The sequence below is a fragment of the Bufo gargarizans genome, chromosome 3 (genome assembly GCF_014858855.1).
Source record: "Bufo gargarizans isolate SCDJY-AF-19 chromosome 3, ASM1485885v1, whole genome shotgun sequence".
Classification (NCBI taxonomy): domain Eukaryota; kingdom Metazoa; phylum Chordata; class Amphibia; order Anura; family Bufonidae; genus Bufo; species Bufo gargarizans.
Window position 1 is genome coordinate 467,550,361 of NC_058082.1, and position 13,336 is coordinate 467,563,696.

Consider the following 13,336-nt stretch of genomic DNA (forward strand, 5'->3'; position numbering starts at 1 on the left):
AAATACCACAGTGCAGCACAATATACTGCCCCAGCAGAACCAAACACCACAGTGCAGCACAATATACTGCCCCGGCAGGACCAAATACCACAGTGCAGCGCAATATACTGCCCCAGCAGAACCAGATACCACGGTGTAGCACAATATACTGCCCCAGCAGAACCAATCACTACAGTGCAGCACAATATACTGCCCCAGCAGAACCAATCACTACAGTGCAGCATATGACCATACTGAGGTCAGTAATACAGTTGAATTCAGGAGGGCACCTGCAGCTGCCGGACAGTTGCGTATCTGGTTCTCCTAGCATTAATTATTGCTGATGGCATCAGATCGTTATGTACCGGGCCGGAAGCCGCGAGGAGGGCTCAGGCAGCCCCTCAGGCAAAGGCCTAACGGGAAATTTCCCTGTCCGCCCCTGCCCATAGGTGATTATAAAGTGTGAATACCCCTATAAGAACTATTAGAAATATCCTGAATTAATTCTATATTATTCCTATTAACAAAAATATTTATTTATTTACCGGTATATCTATTTGTTTGTTATTATTTTAACTCATTTCCTTTTTAAAATCTTTTTTTTTATTTTTTATATATATATATATATATATTACAGTCTATGTTTGTTATATTATTCATGTCACTGAACCTGGGGTCGGAGCTCTGCTCGTTTACACCAGCAGAGAGTTCTCTCATTTTCCTTTCTTAATTTAGCGTCTTTGAGTTTGTCATCTGATACAGGTTATCATAGTGTCCGTACACTGGACTGCAGGTGAGCGCTACTGCATTACCTGGACCGAAGGTGTCATCACCGTGCACAAACCAAGCAGTCGGCTCTGCTACATCTGTCTAGTTGGATTTAATTATGAGGTGGATTTAGTTAAATTTTTTTAATGTATTATATTTAATACTGTCTTTATATGGAAATTGTGTTAATGATTTAATAAAATTAAGTAAAAAAAACTTACAATCAATGCAAGTGAGCGGCTAAAAATAGTTGTACGCACATGTTTGTTAGGTCTACGTGTGTGTTATTTTATATATAACATATGTAATATATAATATCAGCGCTGATGCTATATGTTATAGTATAATGTTCATCTATACAGATGCAGCAGAGAAATATGTGAGCCCCAGATCACTAGAACATCACGCAGATACGACAAACCCAAGCCTGCCACATCTGTATATACATTGTATGCGTTAAATGATGATATATTTCATATATTATATTATTTTCTTAGACCTATATAGATGCCGCAGAGCTGAATTTGCAATTTACGGCTACTTTCACATAGGCAGCACAGCTCTCCAGCGGAGAAAAAAAACGTTGTGTACTGCGGTTTGTGTCTGGCCGAATCCCGGCATATTTTCGGATCCCATTATAGTCAATAGGGGCAGGCGGCACTATCTGGCTGTGCCAGATCCGGAGAACTCCGTCAGGCTGTTCTCTGTGCCGCAGATGTGAAACTAGCCTAACTCTTTGGGGCTGCATCATTTCTGCCAAGTCCAAACCTGCAGTCCTATGTAAATTCACATTTACCACATTATATCCTGTTCAGTGTGCCTCATGATAATCTCCAGTCTGCTCTATCTGTATGTGCTATATTATTATACTTCCTATCATTTACATTATTCTGATACAGTTGGATGCAGCAGAGCAGTATTTGTCATCTAGTTGCATCATTAGTTATATCTGAGATACAACTTAGATATCCGAGCTACGATAACGTAGCGGTCTTATGTAAAACTATACCTAACAAACCATCACTATAAGGCCTCATGCACACAACCATATTTTGTTTCCGTGTCTGATCCTTTTTTTGCGGATAGGATACGGACCCATTCATTTCAATGGGTCCGCAAAAAACGCGGACAGCACACCGTGTGCTGTCCGCATCAGTATGTCCGTTCCGTTGCTCCGTCCAAAAAATTGTGCTTGTTTGCAGACAAGGATAGGCATTATTACAATGGATCCACAAAAGAAAAGGATGCCATACGGAACGTCACCCGTTTATTTTTTTTGCGGATCCGCAATTTGCGAACCGCAAAACACATACGGTCGTGGGCATGTAGCCTAAGGCTACATGCACGTGACCATATCAGATACTGTCAGTGTGCCATCCCCTTTTTATTTCCGGACTCATTGACTTCACTTGCGGACATATTCTGTCTTTTATGATCTGTCCCGTTTCTGCATCAGTATGCCCGTTCCGCAATAAGATAGAAGGCGCCCTATACGCAAAATGCAGACCACGGACCCATTGAACGGATACGGTTGTGTGTATGAGGCCTAAATGGTTTGAAATAGGAAAAAACACGTCTGTACTGCATCTGACAAACTCAGCACTGCTACATCTGTATATAAGCTCGTCAATTACAATTGATACATAGACAAGAAAATGTAATTAAACAAGGCCCGATAAAGGGTAATAGTAAGAATTTTACCTCCTGGTTTAGGGCCGTCTTGTAGGAACTTCTGGCGAAGAAGATTCACTTGGTGACAAGTTTGGAGTCAGTGTCCCACCAGCTGATTGTGTCATGCTGAGTGTCCCCCGCAGCTTCCCTGCTCCTCCTTGGTCATTAGAGCCTCGGGTACTGGCACAGTCAGTGTCCGGGGGTCCCGCACTTCAGGACTTGTCCTGATCTCTCCTGTATGTGTTGCTGGCTCAGACCCCCTCCTGACACTGAGCAGCAGCTCGCCGCCTGCTCTCCCTTCAAAGAGCTGCCTAACACTGGAATATAAATGTGATGATGCACAGACAGCGGTGTCTCTTGGCCCAGGTTCAGACCTTCTTCTCACTTCTGGCCACTGGATTTTTGCAAAAAAGTTTCTCAAAAAGGAAGTCATGAAATAATAGATTCACTGAAGACACATTATGAGGTTCACCTTGAAGGCAAAGTTCAGATGTAGCAGAATTGTCGCACCTAACATTGTTCAGGTCTTGGAGTGATCTCCAGCTGGGAGTAGTAGTACTGCAGCAGCTGAAGGGCCACAGTTTTGGAGGCCACAGGCTTACAGGAACCGGACTGAACAGCCTAGACCGGAGCTAACATATTCCCCCCTGTTGCTGTGTCCACAAAACTCCCATTCGGCTAAAAGTCCCTAGGTCACTGGAAAATACTATGGGGACTAGTGGATGGTGGGATAGTAATCGGACAGGTACGATTCTTCCTCCCCTTCCCTACGACCCACTCCTGAGTATATCAAACTAGTGGGGAGGGGGGGTTAGTACTTGCTCTAAACTTGCTGCATTGGTGTTAGTTGTGTTTCTGCTGAAGAACTTGCTGACTGTTTCCAATAGCAAGATTAGAAATGTGCACTGTGTATGCAAAGGGGTATCTCCCCAAAAAAGAGACGATTGTAACTGAAAAGGGTCAACACACTGCCTCCTATGAAAAAGAAAATAACTAAAAATAACTACTATATTACTGCTCCTATGTAAAAGAATATTGCTACAAAAATACTATACTACCTCCTATGTACAAAAATATAACTACTATAATACTGCTCCTATGTACAAACATATAACTACTATAATACTGCTCCTCTGTACAAACATATAACTACTATAATACTGCTCCTATGCACAAGAATAGAACTACTATAATACTGCCCCCTATGTACAAACATATAACTACTATAATACTGCTCCTATGTACAAACATATAACTACTATAATACTGCTCCAATGTACAAGACTATAACTACTATAATACTGCCTCCTATGTACAAGAATATAACTACTATAATACTGCTCCTATGTACAAGACTATAACTACTATAATACTGCCTCCTATGTACAAGAATATAACTACTATAATACTGCTCCTATGTACAAGACTATAACTACTATAATACTGCCTCCTATGTACAAGAATATAACTACTATAATACTGCTCCTATGTACAAGAATATAACTACTATAATACTGCTCCTATGTACAAGAATATAACTACTATAATACTACTCCTATGTACAAGAATATAACTACTATAATACTGCCTCCTATGTACAAGAATATAACTACTATAATACTGCTCCTATGTACAAGAATATAACTACTATAATACTGCTCCTATGTACAAGAATATAACTGCTATAATACTGCCTCCTATGTACAAGAATATAACTACTATAATACTGCCTCCTATGTACAAGAATATAACTACTATAATACTGCCTCCTATGTACAAGACTATAACTACTATAATGCTGCTCCTATGTACAAGAATATAACTACTATAATACTGCCTCCTATGTACAAGAATATAACTACTATAATACTGCCTCCTATGTACAAGAATATAACTGCTATAATACTGCTCCTATGTACAAGAATATAACTACTATAATACTGCTCCTATGTACAAGAATATAACTACTATAATACTGCTCCTATGTACAAGAATATAACTACTATAATACTACTCCTATGTACAAGAATACAACTACTATAATACTGCTCCTATGTACAAGAATATAACTACTATAATACTGCTCCTATGTACAAGAATAGAACTACTATAATCCTGCCCCTTATGTACAAACATATAACTACTATAATACTGCCTCCTATGTACAAGAAAATAACTACTATAATACTGCTCCTGTGTACAAGAATATAACTACTATAATCCTGCCCCTTATGTACAAACATATAACTACTATAATACTGCCTCCTATGTACAAGAAAATAACTACTATAATACTGCTCCTGTGTACAAGAATATAACTACTATAATACTGCCTCCTATGTACAAGAATATAACTACTATAATACTGCTCCTATGTACAAGAATATAACTACTATAATACTGCTCCTATGTACAAGAATATAACTACTATAATACTGCTCCTATGTACAAGAATATAACTACTATAATACTGCTCCTATGTACAAGAATATAACTACTATAATACTGCCTCCTATGTACAAGAATATAACTACTATAATACTGCTCCTATGTACAAGAATATAACTACTATAATACTGCCTCCTATGTACAAGAATATAACTACTATAATACTGCTCCTATGTACAAGAATATAACTACTATAATACTGCTCCTATGTACAAGAATATAACTACTATAATACTGCTCCTATGTACAAGAATATAACTACTATAATACTGCCTCCTATGTACAAGAATATAACTACTATAATACTGCTCCTATGTACAAGAATATAACTACTATAATACTGCCTCCTATGTACAAGAATATAACTACTATAATACTGCTCCTATGTACAAGAATATAACTACTATAATACTGCTCCTATGTACAAGAATATAACTACTATAATACTGCTCCTATGTACAAGAATATAACTACTATAATACTGCCTCCTATGTACAAGAATATAACTACTATAATACTGCTCCTATGTACAAGAATATAACTACTATAATACTGCTCCTATGTACAAGAATATAACTACTATAATACTGCTGCTATGTACAAGAATATAACTACTATAATACTGCCTCCTATGTACAGGAATATAACTACTATAATACTGCTCCTATGTACAAGAATATAACTACTATAATACTGCTCCTATGTACAAGAATATAACTACTATAATACTGCTCCTCTGTGCAAGAATATAACTACTATAATACTGCTCCTATGTACAAGAATATAACTACTATAATGCTACTCCTATGTACAAGAATATAACTACTATAATACTACTCCTATGTACAAGAATACAACTACTATAATACTGCCTCCTATGTACAAGACTATAACTACTATAATACTGCTCCTATGTACAAGAATATAACTACTATAATACTGCCTCCTATGTACAAGAATATAACTACTATAATACTGCTCCTATGTACAAGAATATAACTACTATAATACTGCCTCCTATGTACAAGAATATGACTACTATAATACTGCTCCTATGTACAAGAATATAACTACTATAATACTGCCTCCTATGTACAGGAATATAACTACTATAATACTGCCCCTATGTACAAGAATATAACTACTATAATACTGCTCCTATGTACAAGACTATAACTACTATAATACTGCTCCTATGTACAAGAATAACTACTATAATACTGCCTCCTGTGTACAGGAATATAACTACTATAATACTGCTCCTATGTACAAGAATATAACTACTATAATACTGCTCCTATGTACAAGAATATAACTACTATAATACTGCCTCCTATGTACAAGAATATAACTACTATAATACTGCTCCTATGTACAAGAATATAACTACTATAATACTGCTCCTATGTACAAGAATATAACTACTATAATACTGCTCCTATGTACAAGAATATAACTACTATAATACTGCTCCTATGTACAAGAATATAACTACTATAATACTACCTTCTATGTACAAGAATATAACTACTATAATACTGCTCCTATGTACAATAATTTATTGTACATTTCCTTGCTTGCTCTTTTACCTTTCACTTTTGTGCCCTGTAGGAAAAACATCCATCTTTCGTGCTGGACGTGGAGCCGCTTATCTCCTGGAAGATGGGGGATGTTCTATCATTACTTCCTATTTTCCCGTTGCTTTTGTCTGTATATTTCCTGTGCTTTAAATAGAGATTTACTGTGACCTGTAACTGATGACCCTACACATTAACCCCCTTGATTGTTATATAACAGGACGAGACACGGGGTCAGTTCTTTGCTAGTTGTCACTTTTATATTTATATAAATCGTTGACCAGTACCAGTATTACCCCAGTTATGACGGTTGTATTCTATGGACATTTTCTATATACATTATTAGTTGTTTGCATTTATCCACTGGTGAGCAGCTGACAAATACAAACTACCTACTTCTGAATATACTATACAAGGCTGGCAGACTGCCTTACGCTGTAATGGTTAGAAAATTGAAACTTAGAAAATTTGTGTGTGTGCGTGGGGAGGGGGGGGGGGGGGCTGGGGTGCAGGAAAAATTTGCATCTAATGTCTGTACTGTACAATGTTTAGTTAATTGTGTTATACGCCCTCTTGTGACATACTGTTCCAGTAGAAATAACTGTGCCGTGTTCTGCCCATGTATACAAGGTGGAATGCACTCCCAGGCTGTTTAGGAAGTTCATTTTACTTATATCAGTGGTGTATTAGTGGATCAGTGGTTCAGACTAGACATGAGCAAACCCATTCTACAAATTCATAATTCATCCAAGAGTATTGAGTATCCCTATAGTAGATGTTCTGAATGAGACATGTATCCGAAAGGATAAAATCTCTAAGAGTCTCAAGAGAAAATTGCCATGATTAGCTTATTGGCCTTGGGGGTACTCTTTCTCATTAGGAAGACCAAAAAGTATGCAAGAAGAGTATTTTAGTCCAGCTAATGCCTTTCTGCCTGTCTGGGAAACATGTACAAATTCTAGTATCTTATTTCTGCTGGCATCAGATAGACTTAAAAGGGTTATCCCATGATTAATGTAAAAAATGAAAATCAAATAGTACATGCCAACCTCTTTCTGACAAAGCTAGAACCAGCCCTGTACCTCACATGCATCAAGAGATCTTCCCATTCATTTCTCTGCTAGATTTATATCAAGCTGACAGCTCAAGGGGAGTTTCTTCTCTGCTGCAGCTCAGGGGGCATGCCCATACTCTCCATATCACAGCTCAGGAGGCAGTTGAAAGATAAAACTGAGCATGTGCAGCCTTCTCAGTGAGCAGGTCAAATAAATAAGAAAAGAAAATAACAGCAGGTGGCGCTATACAGATACATTTTTATTGAACTCAGTCCTATGCTAAATTTTTTATTACATGCAATTACAAAATTATTCAGGTCCAAGTGCTTGTGTGAAAACTATAGAATGTTTTTTTTTGTGGGACAACCCTTTTAAATGTTGTTTTTTTTTTGGATGGAAAGCTCATTTGCATACCTTTTGGGTTATTCTGAGATATTCATATTAGCTTTCCTTCCAAAAAGAAAAGAATACGTAGCCTATCTGATGTCAGATACTAAAATTTGCATATACATTTCCCAGGCAGAGAAGCGTAAGGCATATCTGTTGGTCTCCCTAATGAGAAAGAGCACCCCCGAAGGCCACTCAGCATACCAAGGCACTTTTGTCCTTTTGGAAGGAGATTTGGTGTGTGTGTATCATTTCCAGTGGAGTTATACTTGTGGGTCTCTGTTCTTCTAGGGCTCATAATGGCTTTTCAGGAACAAAAATCCTAGGAAACTAGAAACTACTACATACCAACTTTCAGAGCATATTTGATTTGGGTAGAATCAATTCGTACCCAAATTGATTTTTTTCAAAACATTTTCCAAATCGGACAAGAAATTCACTCATCTCTGGTTTAGACCTTGCAGCTTAGAGAGAGAGAGAGAGAAAAAAAACCTGAGGGAACTCCTCTTCTCCTGGTGCAAAAGGTATAGGAAGTAAAAAATCAGCAGTGTTTCCGTTATATATGAACCTACTGTAAGAGTCTGATTAATGCAATCCCAGCAATCGTGAGAACAGAGGTCTCTGCCCACCCCTATCCACCTATGAATAAGTGATAAAACTCCTTTAAAGGCTATGTACTGTACACCTTCGGGGGCATTTTTTATGATTACATTTATTCATTTTGGGCTAAAAATCATTTTTCCAATTGGTCTTTATTAAAAATATTGAGCCATTCTGTCACAAAGGGTTATCTGTCTAGCTATGTGAATGGTACTTTCACTTTCACCTTGTGCGGTCATCAATAACCCTTATCTCCAAATTACTAGAAGGTCGTAAACACTTATTTAAGCCACATTCTTATCAGTAAGATAAAAACTGAGCCATAATGAATGTTTAGGAGGTCAGAGATTAGAGAAAAGGAGCCATCAGCTGAGCTGCCTGATGGTACAGAGTAAAAATTCAGATGCTGCTACTAGAGAAACTGAAGGTTGCACAGAGATATGGGTTCAACATTTTTAATAAAGACCAATTGAAACAATAATTTTTAGCTCAAACTGAGTACGATGCAATACTAGTAATTAAAAAATAACCCCCAAAGGTTTACATAGCCTTTAATGATGAGTAGTATACAGTGAAGACTTACTGTTGACCAGTTGAAAATGCAGATGTACTTTCTGATGGCCAGTTGAAAATGTTGTCATATACTGGCCGTACACCTTCAACAGTTATTTGGCCGGCATCCATTCCCCCTGACACATGCAGGCTCGGTTCTTTCGACCATGCATGTGTTCTGAATACAGAGGGGGGGATAAGCTGGTGACAAGGATGGTGCAGTGACTTACACGGGCCCACCAAGGTTTAACATGAACAGGGGGTTACTTGAATTGAGGAGATGAGCATATGGTAACAGGGAGGGCACAAGCTTGTTGGTTACACACATAAAGTGAGGCACGAGGCTTGGTGGTTATACATACTGACTTGACAACTTTTTGTTTAGACGTCAATGGGAGGATGTAGCCATCAATATTTGACTCCCATTAAACCTCTATAAGTTGTCCAAAAGTCGTCATCTGAGCACTCCCCTCCACTTACATGTCTAATCCTTTTTTTTATCCTGATATCTACCAAATGAACATCATCAGATCTAATACACAGTATATGGTCTTCCATCCCCTGAAACCATATTCCGTGTATGGCCAACGTTACTAACTTTGTTCTGAGCTCTTTCGGGAAGACCAAGTTTAGACAGATGACATCTACTAAACTATGCAGTGAGTCACGGCTTCTCATGCCTCAGCGTCCAGGGAGCGATGTCTCCTCAGATGACAGTAAGCAAGTTGTCTCCATATTCTTTGTGTCATATGGAGCTTGCAAAATGAGGGAAACCACAAGGGGCAGAGACGCTGAGCTCATGGCCCTGACAAGTAGCAGTGAGGAGACTGTTAGTGGCAGGCATACATTTCTTACTACTAACTCAGCAGGCATTCCTTATAACAACCTTAGGTCTGATCATTTATATGTCATCTACTGGCAGAGGAATTCAGAAATTGCTTGTACAGGGTTACAAAAACATGGCTGGTTTCTTGCAAGAACATCCCCCCACCTGTTCATGGGTGGTGTCTGGAATAGCAAATCAGCGTGTGAATGGAACTTAGTGGCACTGTTGATGCAGCCATTTTTTTCCCGGTCTTGGCCAACTCTATGAACAGTTTAAGGTTGAGGACACGTTTCAGCTGGACCTTAGAGAACCACATGAGGATCTTCTGGTACTTTAGTAGGCCAGTGATGCAACCTGGGCCTCAAACATTTCTCTTATGGGAATCTGTTTCTGAACATGGGGTTATAGGTTATATCCGGTGATGGGATGGGGGTATTGAGGAATCCTTACCATCTTGGCAGATATTACTGAAGGAAAATTAGTACAAGTTGGTCCATAAGTATGGAGACACCTGAATAAATGGAAATAACGGTGGCTGGGAATGCCATCCAGCATGTGGCATATTGTTAAGGGGGAGGGACAATCTGTGAGGGGTGGTGTCCAACACGGCAGCCATTTTGAAAGCTGCCATCTTGAAACTAAATTTTCAAATGGGAAGGGGTGCATGTGCTTGAATGTGACATATCTTTATTCTTGCCAAAGCTATTAATAATTTTCTCTTTGTTACAGACACAGATATGGCTGCGAGATTAGCGTGAGGGGAGAGAACAACGAACGCGCTGATCTACGGGGAGAGCAGTAACCGAGTCATTGCAGATACATATGTCCAATGCACCTCTTCCCATTTGAAAATCTAGAATTTGTTCCAAAATGACGGCTTTCAAAATGGCCGCTGTGTTGGACACCGTCCTTCACAGATTTGCCTACCACACATTGAATAGTGTTCCCTGCCACTGTTTTTCCAGTTATCCAGGTGTCTTCATACTTTTGGACTACCCTGTAGTGGTCGAGGCTACCACTTACGTTAGTTGACCAGACATCTAGGAAGATGAGGAAATCATATTTATCATATTCTGCAGCACTGTCAACTCTCTGGATGGCACTGTTTATGGAGGCACTCTATCTAGAGATGAGCGAATCGAAGTTGACGAAGTGGAATTCGATCCAAATTTCAGGAAAAATTGGATTCACACCGAATCAGAATTTCCTCACGCTTTGTGGTAACGAATCGCCTTTTTTTCTAAAATGGCTGCTGCACGTGTTAGGACATGGAGCAAGAAACTCTAGGAACGAGGGATCACCCACAATGCCATGCATGCAGCCAATCAGTAGCCAGCCAGTCCTGTGATGTCACAGCCCTATAAATTGCCTCAGCCATCTTGGATTCAGCCATTTTCCAGTGTACTTAGTGCAGGGAGAGACGTCAGCAGGCACTAGGGACAGTGCTAGGAAAGACTTGAAAACTTATATTTTGCTCAATAGAAGTTCAGGGAAAGGATAGGGAGAAATTATTGCACAGTATTGAAGCAGAACAGGGTTCAGTAGGGGAGGTTACAGCCTGGGTAATAGGAACAATCCTATTACACCTTGCTGCACTGACTGGGGATCCAAATTGCCTGTCACAACCAGACAGCTGAGAAGCTCTGACAGAAGCCTTTTGAGAACCTCCTCCTTGAGTTTTCTTTGTTTTGGTTTTCAGTTCCTCATCTCGTTAGCCTCTCTCAGCTGTCATGTAGTTGGACTGATTGCATCCCTTTAAATTCCTCCCCATAATGCATTAGTGTGCGGTTTATACAGCTTCCTGGAGTGTGTGTGCATGCTGATCCTATTTCCCAGTCTTCTACAAGTTAAGTTTTGTACATTCATTTGTGATTTTCTGTTTGCTGGATCCCAGGTGACCCTGACTCCCTCCGTGTCTAGTGTAGGGAGCCGGTGGTCGTGTCCCTTCACTATTGTAGGGTGTTCAGGTGTTATATAGTCGAGGTACGAGGATATGCGATCATCCACCATTGGGATTATCGCATAGGCTGAGCAGTAAGGGAGAGAGCCAGGTCTGATGCAGGGGTCTCCCTTTTTGTTCCTTAGTTTTGGATCCAGTGAGTCATATATTCATTTTGCATTGTCTTGTTTCCTGTACACCTTCCGTGACATTATAAACCGCCAAAACCGTCTCAAGAATGGATCCGGTTTCACTTTTGACTGAACGCTTCCAGGGTCTTTCATTGGAGGCAGCTGATCTCGGTAAGACTCTTTCTCAGTTTCTAGTGACCGGTTCAGCTTGCGTTCATGGAGTTTGTTCTGAGCCTAAGATCTCGCTCCCGGATACGTTCTCCGGGGGTAGTGAGAATTTTGTGCGTTTCAGAGAGGCTTGCAAACTCCATTTTCGCCTTCTTCCCCATTCCTCTGGTGATGAGGAACGGAGGGTGGGGATCATTATATCGCTGCTCAGGGGTAACGCTCAGTCGTGGGCCTTTTCGCTGCCGGTGGGGGCACGGCCCCTCCGTTCAGTGGATGAATTCTTTTTAGCCCTGGGTCAGATATATGATGATCCGGATCGTGTTGCTTTGGCTGAGTCTAGACTACGTCTGTTATGCCAGGGTAAACAATCCGCAGAGATATACTGCTCAGAATTTCAGAGATGGGCAGCCGATACTGGTTGGAATGATGCTGCACTCCAAAGTCAATTTTGCCATGGTCTTTCAAAGGGATTGAAAGATGCATTTGCCTTTCATGAGAGGCCTATCTCCTTGGATTCTGCTATGTCTCAGGCCGTTTGTATTGACAGGCGTCTTAGAGAGAGAGGAGAGATCTCTCCTTCCTGTCATACTCAGTCCCAGGACAGTGCAGCGTTCTCATTCTGTGCGCAGGGGTCTCAGTCGCTGTCAGCCCCTTCTGAGCAGGAGCCCATGCAGCTGGGGTTGATTGCCTCTGACAATAGAAGATTCAGCCCGCATGGGAAGGTTTGTTTTTGTTGTGGAGGTATAAATCATTTGGCAAATGTTTGTCCCTCTAGGAGATTCAGGCAGTTTTCTGGGAGTAATAAAGAAACAAAAAGGAAAAAATCTTTTAAAAATGTTCCATCTGTTACTATTGGCAGGGTTGAGGTGGAAATTGAAGGTTTTCCGTTTGCTTGTAGTTCCCGTTTTGTCCTGCCTGCCAGGGTGGCGCTAGAGAGCAAGAACATTTTTTGTGAGATTTTTGTAGATAGTGGAGCATCTGTCAATCTTATTCATAATCATTTTGCGATAACTCATGGTTTCCAGGTGTGCACTTTGGGAAAGGATATTCCTGTTTTTGCTATTGATTCCGCTCCACTTTCTCAGAAATCATTAAAGGGCATAGTTCACAATATTCATTTAATTGTAAGTGATTCTCATGTTGAGGATGTGTCATGTTTCGTCCTTAGCGGATTACCTACTCCTCTTGTGTTGGGGCTACTCAAAACATAACCCCACCATTGATTGGCAAGCGAG

The 13,336-nt window shown here is 39.9% G+C and overlaps 1 protein-coding gene across 2 annotated transcripts in view; it reads right to left on the reverse strand.

Annotated features, from left to right (window-relative positions):
* Window positions 1-13,336, reverse strand: part of GJA5 (gap junction protein alpha 5) — a 70,639-nt gene that overhangs the window by 34,121 nt on the left and 23,182 nt on the right. Inside the window, exon 1 of one of the 2 annotated variants that reach the window (XM_044283694.1) lies at window positions 2,449-2,954. The exons of the other annotated variant lie outside the window; for it this stretch is intronic. The gene's annotated coding sequence lies outside the window, so the exon portion shown is untranslated. Of the gene's footprint in view, window positions 1-2,448; window positions 2,955-13,336 lie in introns of those variants that run through there. 2 annotated transcript variants of the gene reach the window in all.